This window comes from Bos grunniens, chromosome 8 (assembly GCF_055505025.1).
Source record: "Bos grunniens cultivar Pamir isolate PY7600 chromosome 8, Bosgru_T2T1.0, whole genome shotgun sequence".
NCBI classification, from domain to species: domain Eukaryota; kingdom Metazoa; phylum Chordata; class Mammalia; order Artiodactyla; family Bovidae; genus Bos; species Bos grunniens.
The window spans coordinates 54635710-54648719 of NC_141172.1; the positions used below are offsets into that span (position 1 = coordinate 54635710).

The following is a 13010-nucleotide window of genomic DNA, read 5'->3' on the forward strand; positions in this document are numbered from 1 at the left end:
GTGTTAGGGAAGATTAAGATCATTTGAAAAAATAATCAACTTTTGTTTTTCCAAGAAAGAAGACATACATATTTAACACAATAATTTTCTTGATGCCTTTTACAGGGAGAGCAGTTTTTGTTTTTTTTTTTCTTTCTTTCTGAGAATCAGTTTATATCCTCTGAATTTATTGTGCAGTGACAGAGAAGCAGTGAAAAACAAAAATAAGAGGAATGCCCAATAGTCCAATTAAAATAGTAATAATTTCTTTCATTCTGTTATGAGTTTTTCAATCAAAAGTTAAAAAAAAATAAGGATGTTTATGGAAGTTTGCTAGCATCTTAAAGTAGTTTAGTCTGTCCAAGTACTATTTACTGAAACTGAAGTCGCTCAGTCGTGTCTGACTCTTTGCGACCTCATGGACTGTAGCCCATGAGGCTCCTCCATCCATGGGATTTTCCAGGCAAGAGAACTGGAGTGGGTTGCCATTTCCTTCTCCAGGGAAACTTCCCGACCCAGGGATTGAACCCGTAAAAGCAGATGCTTTTACCATCTGAGCCACCAGGGAAGCTAATATTTACTGAGCAGGCACCTTAGACTGTTGATGTTCATAGAAGATCCTAGTCAAGTGGGTAGAGGTACCCAGTTGTACTGGATCATTGGGGAAATGAAGGAGTTTGATGCCTGGGTATTCTTGAGTGACGCACAATGTTGGAACCTGAGTGAATGCTCCATAGTTACATCATGCTTTTCTTCAGTTGTAACTGTTTGGTTCAGACTTTATTTGAATCCTGGGTGGAAGTCTCCAAGAGGTTTCCTAGAAATAAACCATGTCAGGCTTTAAAAAAAAAATAACGTGTGGACTCAATATAGAAACCTGGTACAGTCTCTTTTCTTCCTTTTTCTCCTTCAGTTTGCAATTAAAAGAAAAGCAGGATTCCTGTTTGTTGGAGGAACTACCCACGTGATTAATTGGCCCACATCATGAAGTGGGGAGTGATGTTCGGCAATATGATTCTATCAACAGTTAATGAGGGTTAATACAATTGCTCAGGCCAAATATTAAGATATTTGGCTTTCGAATTTTCAAAGAATCAGTCCCATGCTGGTAAGCCTGCTTTATTCTGATGATTGTAAAACTACTTCCATTCCCTGCTGACAGCTCAAACAGCTTTCTCTGGGAAGTTCTCCCTATATATAGTTGTTTCCCTCCCTACCCACCCTTCCTCTCTTAAGTCAATCAAACACATGAAACTCCAGAGGTTCACCCTGCTACTAAAGTCCACAACCAGCCCCATTTAATTGTAATAATGGGGATTTATGTTCCAGCTATTCTGAGTGATGGTTTTGATCTACTGGGAAGCAGAGACCCTTTCATGCAGCAGCGAAATATAAATATCTCACTATGCCCTTTTCTTTCTCCTTTCCTCCCAGGGCCTGGAACATAAGATCAGATCAACCCAGATATCTTAGAAATAGTGCTTTCTACTAGCAGTTAATATTTTGTTCATTTTTTTTTTTTTTAAGTAACCTTAATTTTTTTCCTTTCCTTCTTGTTTCACTAGCAGCCTGAGGCATAGAGAAATATAAACCCATCTCAACACACATCCAGCCTTTTGCTTGTCACGCCTTATGTTTGTATGTTTGACTGTTTGGATATTAATTAAGAGATGTTGATTTCAAAGTGCTTTTTCTTTTTCTTTCAGTTTCTCAAATATTTAAACAATTTTTACACATTTAAAAAAATTTTCCTCTCTCTCTCTGTTTGTAATAAGATTAATTATGTGAGGTGTACCGCTGCTTATCCCCATGAAAGAAAATCTAAAACGAGGGATTTCGGCTTCAAGAAGGCTATTTTGTCCTGTTTCCGATGTTCTAAAGGGATTAATTTACCATATCGTATAGCCCTGGAAGACTGTGATAATTGAAAACATCCATATTCATTGCATGTTCAAAGGGATCTGTCTGACTTTGTAATGTAAAAAGTGCATTTTTAACCTGAACGGGGACCTGCATCTGCCATTGCTTAATCCTATTAGTCCAACAGTTCCAAAGCTTTAGTGTATAATCATTAGCTGGTGTTAATCCTGAGACATGCCTCCAGCTTCAGCCTGTCAGAAGGAATCCCTGCAGGGAAAATGTGGAGGTGCTGATAGCACAACACCAACTAATCTTATCTTAAATGCTAGCAGCAGCCTCTATCTGTGATAGCCAGGGAATTAAAAACAAATTTTTTATGGGTATTGGATACTAAGGGTGTTCCTTTTGCCCCCTCCTCCTCCTCTCTCTTCCTCCCTCTCTCTTCCCCTTTGTCAGTGCTTCTCTCCTGCCCTACTTTCCTTACATTCTTTGTTAGGGTGATGCTAGTGATGACAGAACAAAGATGAATGGAGAGAGGGTGGCGAAAGAAACCTTTCAGATACTTACTGTTTCAGCAAGCATACTGGAAGCTCCTTGCTAAGTCACTTTGGATACTCGCCAAGTCTTGTATCATTTGTTTTCCTTGACGTCAGAGAGCCAAGCCAATCCTGTGCTTTCTGCTGCCCTGGATTATAATGTAAGATGACAAAAGATGTCTTACAGTCGTTACCCCCTCTCATGGTATGGTCTACTGAGTGTCTGGGTTCTGTGTCCCCAGGTGCTGACAGAAGCTTGCCAGGGAGAGAAGTAAACTGTTGTAGAGTGCTAGCAGGTGAGGATTTTATAGGTGGGGAAGAAGGTGATAGGGAGTTGGGAGCTGGAGAGTGTGAGTTAGGCGTTGCTAACGGAGAAGGCAATAGCAACCCACTCCAGTACTTCTGCCTGGAAAGTCCCATGGATGGAGGCACCTGGTAGCCTGTAGTCCATGGGGTCGCTAACAGTCGGACACGACTGAGTGACTTTGCTTTCACTTTTCACTTTCATGCATTGGAGAAGGAAATGGCAATGCACTCCAGTGTTCTTGCCTGGAGAATCCCAGGGACAGGGGAGCCTTGTGGGCTGCTGTCTATGGAGTCGCACAGAGTCAGACACGACTGAAGTGACTTAGCAGCAGCAGCAGCAGCAACAGAGAAGGCAATGACACCCCACTCCAGTACTCTTGCATGGAAAATCCCATTGATGGAGGAGCCTGGTGGGCTGCTGTCCATGGGATCGCACAGAGTCGGACATGACTGAAGCGACTTAGCAGCAGCAAAGGAGGTTTATAAACATGTACCTGAGTAGAGTTGAAAGTTATATATTTCAGATTAGAGTAGAATGTGAGTAAAGAAGACATTCACTTTGGAAGGGGAGATTTTTAGAGAGTGAAAGAGAATATTTAGCCATTTGTGTAATAAACATTAATTTAGCAATTACTATGTACCTGTCACTGGGACTCCAGTGCTGAATGTGGTCCATGCTCTCACAGAACTTAGAGTGGAGTCTAGGTATCATTAGTAAACCAGTGAAGAAAATAAAACTAGGTGTGTAAATAAATGATTACAATCTGCAATAAAATGCTAAAATCATATTCCGATATCTGCCTGGGTGTTACAAATTCAGCTTGGTCATTCAAGTAAAATGCCTCTAAAGCAGCATATTGGGAATTCTGCGGTCTTCCTTTTCATACAATTTATTAAAGTTTAACTACTCACCTCCTCAAGAGCCTGGAAACTGGCAGGAGCTTACATTTTTCCTCTACCTAAGTTTGTTTTTTTGTTTTTTGTTTAGTTGCTAAGTTGTGTCCGACTCTTTTGCAACCCCATGGGCTGTGGCCCGCCAGGTTCCTCTGCCCATGGGATTTCCCAGGCAAGTATACTGGAGTGGGTTATCATTCCCTTCTCCAGGGGAATCATCCCAGCCCAGGGATCAAACCTGTGTCTTCTGCATTGGGAGGTGGTTTTTTAATTTTTTTTTTTTTAAACCACTGAGCAACCAGAGAGGCCCTCATTTAAGTTTACCCACTATGAATTAAAATTTAAAGGTGTTTATAAATTCAGGCATTTTTGCAATGGCATGAATTTTGGCATAGGATGCAACTGATACTCAAAGAACGTAATTTTACTTGTGCTAGTATTTCCCATAGTGTCATGGTTCTCATGCTGTTGGTGGTACACAAGGTGAACAAACATTTTATTTTAATATTTATATATCTCCTATTAAAAACACCTTCTGTTTATGACAATGATTTGAACTTTTCCTCCCAAATCCATTTCACTAAAAAACAGTGAATTGTCTTAGAAATATTAAATTAATTATAAATAGGATAGAGGTTGTGAACATATGGCAAATGTCTTAAATTCAGTGCTTGGATAACTTAGTGTTTGAACGACTATACTACAAAACTACTATGGTTTATAATACAGTAAGGATTGGTACCACTTTAGCCATAAGAAAGAGTAATTTCCTGTGTTGGAGGAATATATAGCTGCCTTGGGCAAGGAACTAATTCATTGATTAGTGTTCATTTGAGTGGGGCTATCAGTTGTGAGCTCTGTTACAAGTTAGTTGCCTAAACAACATGGAAGGTGGTAAAAACAAAAAGCAGATTTCTTGGATGTTTAAATTGAAGGATAACTAGGAAGTAAATATTACTTTTGTTCAACTTTGATCAATTCATTTATCATTTTTAGTTTATGATAGCAAAATACAGCTATGTATTAAATGCATTTTTGTTACAGCTTTTGAAGGAAAAAAAGTTTTTATCTAGCTCCTAAATATCTCCTTTCCACTCACTGAGATTACTGTTTTTAGGACAACTATAAAGTCATAACAGAGCACATTATATAGAATGTCTTCAAAGAAAATTATTACAGCATTTATTTTATTGTCTCCAAGAACATGTCAGAAAAATCACCTGCAATTAGATTTCAGGTGTTCTGTGGACAAGAGACACCAAATTACTAATCTTAATTTTTCACTTTTCATTTCCTCATGGATCATTACTTTGCTACTCCACTGAAAGAGGCTCCCTCCAGTTTATGAAATTAAAAATCTGGAATTAGTTTTATGCAGATGATCAGACAGTCTGCCACTCAAAACTTACGGTGACTGCCACTGCCTTGCTAGAAACTATGAAAATATAAAGATGAAATGGAGTTGGGATCTCCCCTCCAGAAACTTGCTTTTTTATGAGAAGTGAAGTGATATATACACATCTGCTTGTTAGAAAGGGGAAAAAAGTGTAAAACCAGGAAGTTTGGAGAACGTAATATTGCTGCAGGATGGAGACCTAAGCACTCTATGGCAATGAATGCCAACCCTGATTGCACATCAGAATCACTGAGGGAAGCACTGGGCTTCCCTCTCAGAGACTGGCTCGAGTGGGTTAGTTGGGACTCAGTCAGCATTCAATTTTAAAAGCTCCCTCGATGATTTAATGCACAGCCAGGGATGAGAACCATTGTTATCAATAAGAACTAGGTGATTTTGAAAATTTTTATGTAAAACTTCCTATCTCTGATTAAAAAGAAAATGTCTTGATGGAAGAGCTTTACCTAGATTAGTCTTTTAAAATATCTCACCAGGGACTTCTCTGGTGGTCCAGTAGTTAAGACTCAGTGCTCCCAATGCAGTTCGAAAACTAAGATCCCACATATCGTGCAACATGGCCAAAACATAAAAATAAAGCAACTATCAGTTCAGTTCAGTCATGTCCAACTCTTTATGACCCCCACGGACTACAGTACGCCGGGCTTCCCTGTCCGTCACCAACTCCTGGAGCTTACTCAAACTCATGTCCATGGAGTCGGTGATGCCATCCAGCCATCTCATCCTCTGTCGTCCCCTTCTCCTCCTGCCTTTGATCTTTCCCAGCATCAGGGTCTTTTCCAGTGAGTCAGTTCTTTGCATCAGGTGGCCAAAGTATTGGAGCTTCAGCTTCAGCATAAGTCCTTCCAGTGAATATTCAGGACCAATTTCCTTCAAGATTGACTGTTTGTATTTCAATAACAATAAGAATAATGAAATAATTTTTAAAAATTCACCAAATTAATATTTCCCTTTGTGACATTGTTTCAAAGTGTATCTTGATAAATTATAGTAATCAAAGACTTAATTCCTAAAGGTACTACATGTAACCACATTCATTAGCATTTTGACACAGAATTTTTAAAGTATCTCACTTATTTACAAAGATATAGATTTTGTTACCTTAAAGTGTGGATTGATAAGAAAACAAAGTCTTACTACTTCTTCAAAACTAAAAGTTAACCAATGACATTTTTTTACATAATTTTATTTATCTTTGTCTGTGTTAGGTTTTCATTGCTATGCAGGCTTTTTCTGTAATTGCAGTGAGCATGTGCTACTCTAGCTGCAGTGCACTGACTTCTCATGGCAGTGGCTTCTCTTGTGGAACATGGGCTCTAGGGGCACTTAGGCTTCAGTAGTTGAGGTTTCCGGGCTCTAGTAGCTGTGGCTACCACAGCTCAGTAGCAGGGGCCCATGGGCTTAGTTGCTCTGTGGCTTGTGGGGACTTCCCTGACTAGGGATCGAACCCATGTGCCCTGCATTAGCAGACGGATTCTTTACCACTAAACCACCAGCAAAGCCTGAACAATGTCATTGAATTTCTTCCAACCCTCCCCGCTTTTTTTCTTCCATATGAAATTCTCAACACTTGACAAAGGTCTTGAGCCTAATTTTCATGGTGGAAAAGCCTCCATGAATAGTTTTGTAACAGGATCTGTCCCCAGACTTGCTCATTGTAATGGTAGCCTATTTTGGAAACTGTCTCAAAGTTATCAAATTGGCTTACCTGCTTTCTCTTGGCCCACTTCTATGAAGAGAAACTTAGATGCTGGGAACAAGTGTTGCCAAATGGAGGGACTATGAAAAAGATCTCTTATTTTCTCTTAAGTGCACCTCATTAAGCAGACAGTTTTCTGAGAATGCAGCCTGCAGCATTCTGGAGAAAGTAATGTGATGCTCTTCAGTGTTGCCTAGTTTATTCTTGGTTATGCATTTTATTCATCTGTGTAAAACCTGGCTCATTAAAAAAAAAAATCTTCTAATTTCAACTCTTTAGTGGAATCAAAAGAGCGCTCCAGAGACTACCAAATCTAGGCATGACTGTGCATAAGTCATGCAATGCAAGCCTGTTTTTTTTTTTTTAATTCTATGAAAAAAAAAAAATCCATGAGGAATGAATGAATAAGCAAATAGACAGAAAGGCACCAGGACCACTACATAGACCTTTCCCAACAGGATAAATATTTCATCAGTTAGCCTATGCTTAGCTAGTAGAAGTCAACAGTGGTCCTTTCACCACCACTTCTATGACTCCCCTCTTAAGGATAAGTGACTGGGGAAGGACTTGCTCTCCCTTTTAAGAAAGGCAGAAAATTTCTTCTTCAGAGGTGTTCTGTGGAGCCAACTAGACTAATATGGGCAGATAAATTTAACTTCTGCTTTTCATGAAAACTTTAATATCATATCCAGATATTTTTTCCCTTTTCAACTTTGAAACTTAAAAAAAAAACAAAAAACAGTACAGCCAGCCATCTATGTCCACAGATTCCATATGTGAGGTGTCAGCCAACCATGGATTGAAAACATTCCCCACCAAGTTCTAGAAAGTACTAAGAATCCAAACTTGAACTTTCTGCTTGCCAGCAACTATTTACATAACATTTACATTCTATTGGGTCTTATAAGTAATCTAGAGATGATTTGAAGTATAAGAGAGGATGTGCCTAGGTTATATGCAAATATAATACTATTTTATATAAAGGAACTTGAGCACTACCCATTTGTAATTTCTATTGGTTGTCCTGGAACTAATCCCCTGTGGATACTGAGGGACAAAGGATGACCATACATGTGAGTCGGGTAGAGAGTAAAGGAGTGAAAAGTCCCAAGAGCAATTTCCAATCTTATTTTCTTTCCCTAGTGTGGCAGCCAAGAAGGTTATACTTTCCAGATGAATAATCACAAGGTGGCTCTGGGTATGACAGGCAGAGCCCATCTGTCTGTTTCCTCACCAACCTCATGGATCACATAATGTGCCTGAGAAACATGAAGCCTTTGAGATATTTGTGTTATTGCTACTGCATCATAGCCTAGTTATCCTGACTAATCCTATCAACAGTACTCCTCTATTAATCTTGGCTCTTCTCTGCATGAAATAACTCTAATTCTGCATATCCTTTTTTACTTTTTGAAAGTCTCATTAAAAAAACGCACCATCATCACCATTAGCAGTCACCACCTCAGTCTCTTTTGAGCTGAGCTTCAGTTTGTTGGAGGAAAGACTGCAAGGAGGCTGGTGGTGAGGGGCGGGGTGGGTGGGGGGGCTCTGCCTGCTTCATGTCCAGGCGAAGCATGTTGCCAATGCCCTTCCTGGGCTTGAAGGAAATAACTGGACTCATTAAGTTGCTTTTCAGTCTTCTTTCCTTTAGTATAAATAACCCTTAGGTTAATTAGACATGGTTTCTTGCCTCAGGAAATTTTTCTGTGTGTGGTTAGTAATGGAGGGAATGATCATAAACTCAGTAATTAAATTTCATCTTACAAATGCTAGAGAATGGCAGACTACCTGTAAGGTGTCTTGAAAAATCAATAGCCCTTGTGAAACTAATATCTTATATCAGTAATTCTGCAAATATTAGGTTCTAATTGAGATTACTTCTGTGAGAGTGAAAAAATGTTAAGTCCCATGATCTGTCCCAGATCATGGACAGACAGAATAATCATGGGGTCACTGCCCAGTCCTGGCTGCACAGATATCTAGGTTTGTTACAAAAATACGGTCACCTGGGCCTGATTCCAGACCAACTAAGAATCTCTGAATCATTCTAATATCTAATCAGGATCAGGAAACACTTGTAATGTGAACAGAAGAGTAAACTAGAGTTAGGATCTGAATTTTGACCCACTCTGTATAACTTCAGACGAATCATGTAGTCTTTCTCTCTCTGGACGTTGGAGTTCTCACCCATATGATAGGAATAATAATGCTATCCCTGCCTATAGTTTTAATACTAAAAAATTAAAATATATGTGGAAGTACTTTCTAAGAAAGTATACTATACAGAAAGACAGAAAATATAATATTTTCATCATTATCAATATGAATTTGTAGACATGAGTCAATCCTATTGGTAATCATTTTATTGAAGTAGTAAGACAAGTTGATTAAGTGAGTATGGTAGTAATTATCCATCTGAATGTTCCTGCTCAAGAGAAAGCCAAAAGTCCAAAAGGAATAACTTTGCTGGCCAACAACTTCCCCCTTCTATTCAGATCTCCCATGTTTATAGAAAGAAGAAGTAGGACATTTGGATGTTACAATTCTTTGGCTTCATTCTGGGTATGGTAGAAGTACTGATATTGTCAGAATTGCTGTTAACTTTATGAACTGACTCTTTTTGACTTTTTTGGAGGTCTTTCCTTCTTCAAGGCCTTGGTGCCTCAATCAGGGTGGCCTATTCGATCCTGCACAGAGAAGGGGCAGGATGGGAGTGAAATGCAGGGGGATATTTTCCACTTTGCATTTCCATAACCTAGGTTTGAATCTCGACTCTAGTTACATGACCTTGGGAATCTTTGGGACCCTCTTGAGCTTATTAAATCTTCATGGAGTTGCTACTACTACTAGACAGTCTGATTAGAGAAAAGAACCAGTATCAAAAAAAAAAAAAAAAAAACACCTAACAAATGCCCCCTCCCCAAAGGGTTTACAGTCCAGACAGGAAAGACCAACAGTATAGGTAAAATAATTTATATTTAAATTTTTTGTAATTAAGCTAGCCCAGTGCCCCACAGAGAGGCTGCTCAGTAATGGTAATAAATATTGGCAGCCTCCATTGTCTCAGGTATGTCAGAGCCACAAGCCAAGGGGCATGAAGTCAATCCCTCCACCTAAACAGATCAGGCAGTGGCAGAACGTTGCTTATCTACACCTTCCTGCCCTTGGCCAGGCTCTATCTGCACTGAAGGAGAACAGGGAGTTCCTCTGAGGACAAAAAGACCTCGAAAAGTCTGCCCTTGACCTCAGCTGTTTCTGTTGGCAGAAGATCAGACTCATTCTAAAGCAGATCTATTGCTTTGGGTTTTCTCCAAGCCTGACAGGCATGGGTCCAGATCACGATTTCAGAACTCAACCCTGCCGGCAGTGAGCCACTTGGGTTATCCTTAGGAACACCCTGGCCTCCTGAGAATCACCTGGGACTTGGGCCAGACTCCCTTGGGCCTTTTCAGATCTTACTGGAGAATAGGGTTTGAGCCAGAACCTATTCCAAGATGAGCGGTGAGAAAAGGATCACCCAAACTTTAACCAGATCTCTCAACCATGGCTTTCTTTAGTGGATTCTTAGATCAAAATTAATGGAACTTTTTTTTTGGTTAGGGTGTGGTAATCCCAGAGATTTGTTCCTGTAATAAGAAAATTGTAATGTTTGACCATTCATTTTAAAAAAAGAACGAACATAAACATTCTTAGATGAGTGAAATTAATTAAAGGCATTTTACCATGTTTTCTGAGGACAGAAGATTCTGCCAAGCTGGAGCTTGGATCTGCTTGTTTTCTAAAACCTACAGGTGTGCAAGAGTTTAAACAAAAGTAAAAGGGAAAAAAACTCTAATAGAAGAGAATCACTGAGACACAGCTTAAAGTGAAAGAAGCAGTTTTTTATGTGTTTTTAAATTTTTTCCATTTTCAAGTGTCACCTCAAGCATGCTCATTCATTTGTTATCTAAAGACAGTTAACAACATGGCTATCAGTTCAACATTGGTGATCTAGAGATATACTGCATGCAAGAATTGTGTTTCACTGTAGTTAATTAAGAATGCATCAGGGGTCGAGACCCTGTTGTATATTCTAAGCAGTTTAAAGAGAATGGTTGCCTGTATGGAGTCACCTGCCACAATGTAGCTATTGTTTACTGCATATCATAAAAATCATTTCTGAAAAGGTCACCGACCTGAGCTATTTAGGGCTGTGACATACATGTGGTGCGATCATCTCAACCGTCCACTTCTGTCACAAAAACTGTAAAAGTGTTCAGATCAGAATAGTGGCTGGCATTTGGTTGAAGAGGCTTCCCCTGCTCTCCCTGCTCATTTTTCATCTTCCCGGAGGGCCCCCATCTCCCCTCCTCTGCTGTTCTTTACTCCTCTTTCTTGTCTCACTTCCTGACAAGAAGGAGTGCCTCCTCCGGGCCAATGCATCAAGCAGTGACACCGTGGAGTCATTCCCTTCGACAGACGTCAATTTAAAAGGCAAGGGAAGATTTCAAGGCAGGGGTGAGGGACGTGAACAGAATTAGTCATCATTACCCTGCAGCTACGTGGGCTCACTGTAGCTATTCCTTCATCAGGCTTCTCATGACTGTGCCCCGAGCATCACCCCCATCATTCTAAATAGTCATGACACAGCCGTTGTACGGGTTAAAGTGATGAGTAGGAGAAGATGGGCCTCCCCCAAAGTAAATAGACTGAATTAGAGGCATTACAACAGTTAATATGTCAGGTCCCTGTTGGGAGGCCATAGATCCTGTGTGGTCTATTTCCCCTGCATATTGAAATTGATTGTGCCTCGGGCTATGGCAGGATGGATGGGGGAGGGGAGCTGACAGTTCATCCTTCCAGTCACATGGATCAAAGAAAGCAGACAGTGTTATGTGGAATGATTTGCTCTGAAGGTGCAGGGAATAGAATTTAATAGAGCAGTGGGGTAGAATGAAAGAAGTCACAAGTCTCAGCCTGTGTCTCCCCAGGCCACACCATGCGAGGAGTATAAATAAGATCATGCTTTTACCCAAATCATATTTCTCTGGCTCAGCCCCGTTGAAAACTGCAGGAACTGTACCCTTCATTTTCCTCCTTCCCCACCCGGCCAGCTGTTTCTCAGAGACCTCACCTGGACTGTGTATTCTTGGAGGGTATTTCCTGTGTATTTGAGCACAGTTCTCTTGGCCATGATATCTCAGGGTCTCCTCCTCTCCTGCTCACAGTGCTGATGTCTGTAGGGGAGGCTGCCAGCTTCTGAACCAGCCCTTGAGCTTAAATACGAAGGGCAGCATTGCCACTGTGATGGTGCCAGCTTGGCCCTGTTGCCTGTTATGCCACAGAGAGTCTCAAGTTACTGCTCATAATCCAGTTGGTTCCTTCTTAAACTCAAAACAAATTCAATGCCACAGAGACTTCAATGGAACTGATCTTGTTTCTACTCCCTTATGACTGCTACTTCCACTTCAGAGTTATTCTAATCTAGTCTTCGCACTTTTATAGCCAAACACACTAAAGCCCAGATCAAATGACTTGTCCAAGGTCACAGAGCTAGTTGTTTTTTTTTTAACTTTTTATTTTATGTGTAGCCGATTAACAATGCTGTAATAGTTTCAGTGCACACCAGAACAACTCCCCTCCCATCCAGGCTGCTACATAGCATTGAGCAGAGTTCCCTGTGGTATATAGTAGGTCTTTGTTGCCTATGTACAGACAACAGTGGATACATGTTAAATTTTAGGTCAAATTGAGATTAGAGTTCTTCTGATTATTTCATCATTCAACAAATATTTACTGGGCATCTACTGTATGTCCGGCAAAAATACTTGCCTCATAGAAGCAACATTCTTTGTGAAGGAAGAGACAATAAAAATATTAAAAATGAAATACATGGCAAGTTAGAAATTGATAAATACTTTGGAGAAAAATACATCAAGGATAGAGAATACAGAGTATAGGAAGATGAGAATAGCCATTTTATGTAAGATGGTCAAGAAAGAACTCATTGAGAAGGTGACATCTGAACGATGACTTAAGGAAGTATAGGGGGGCAGCACACAGATGTCTAAGGCAAGAGCCTTCCAGACACGAAACAACATAGCAAAGGCCTGTGTTGGGAGCACAACTACTGTGTTCAAGGTACAACAAGGCAGCCCTTCGGCTTGGAGCAAACAGGTTTTCCTGATGGATGGATATGGGAGGATATGGGATGTAAGACAAAGAGAAATGAAGGATGAAGATAGTGTCAACTGACATGGGGAAAATACAGGAGCAGGACTAGAAGTGATGGTCATGACTTTAAATTTTGAACAGGATAAATTTGAGATGCCAAGTAGGCATA

The 13010-nt window shown here is 40.2% G+C and overlaps 1 long non-coding RNA gene across 2 annotated transcripts; it reads right to left on the reverse strand.

Annotated features, from left to right (window-relative positions):
* Nucleotides 1-223: 223 nt before the first annotated feature.
* Nucleotides 224-11973, reverse strand: LOC147367081 (uncharacterized). Of its 2 annotated transcripts, none has more exons than XR_015169157.1 (4): nt 11802-11973; nt 5667-5871; nt 2407-2524; nt 224-796 (listed from the first exon to the last, which is right to left on the reverse strand). It is a non-coding gene; the product is annotated as an uncharacterized LOC147367081 (long non-coding RNA). The 2 variants fall into 2 exon arrangements; XR_015169158.1 differs by having other exon boundaries at nt 5667-5859; nt 11802-11924.
* Nucleotides 11974-13010: the final 1037 nt, after the last annotated feature.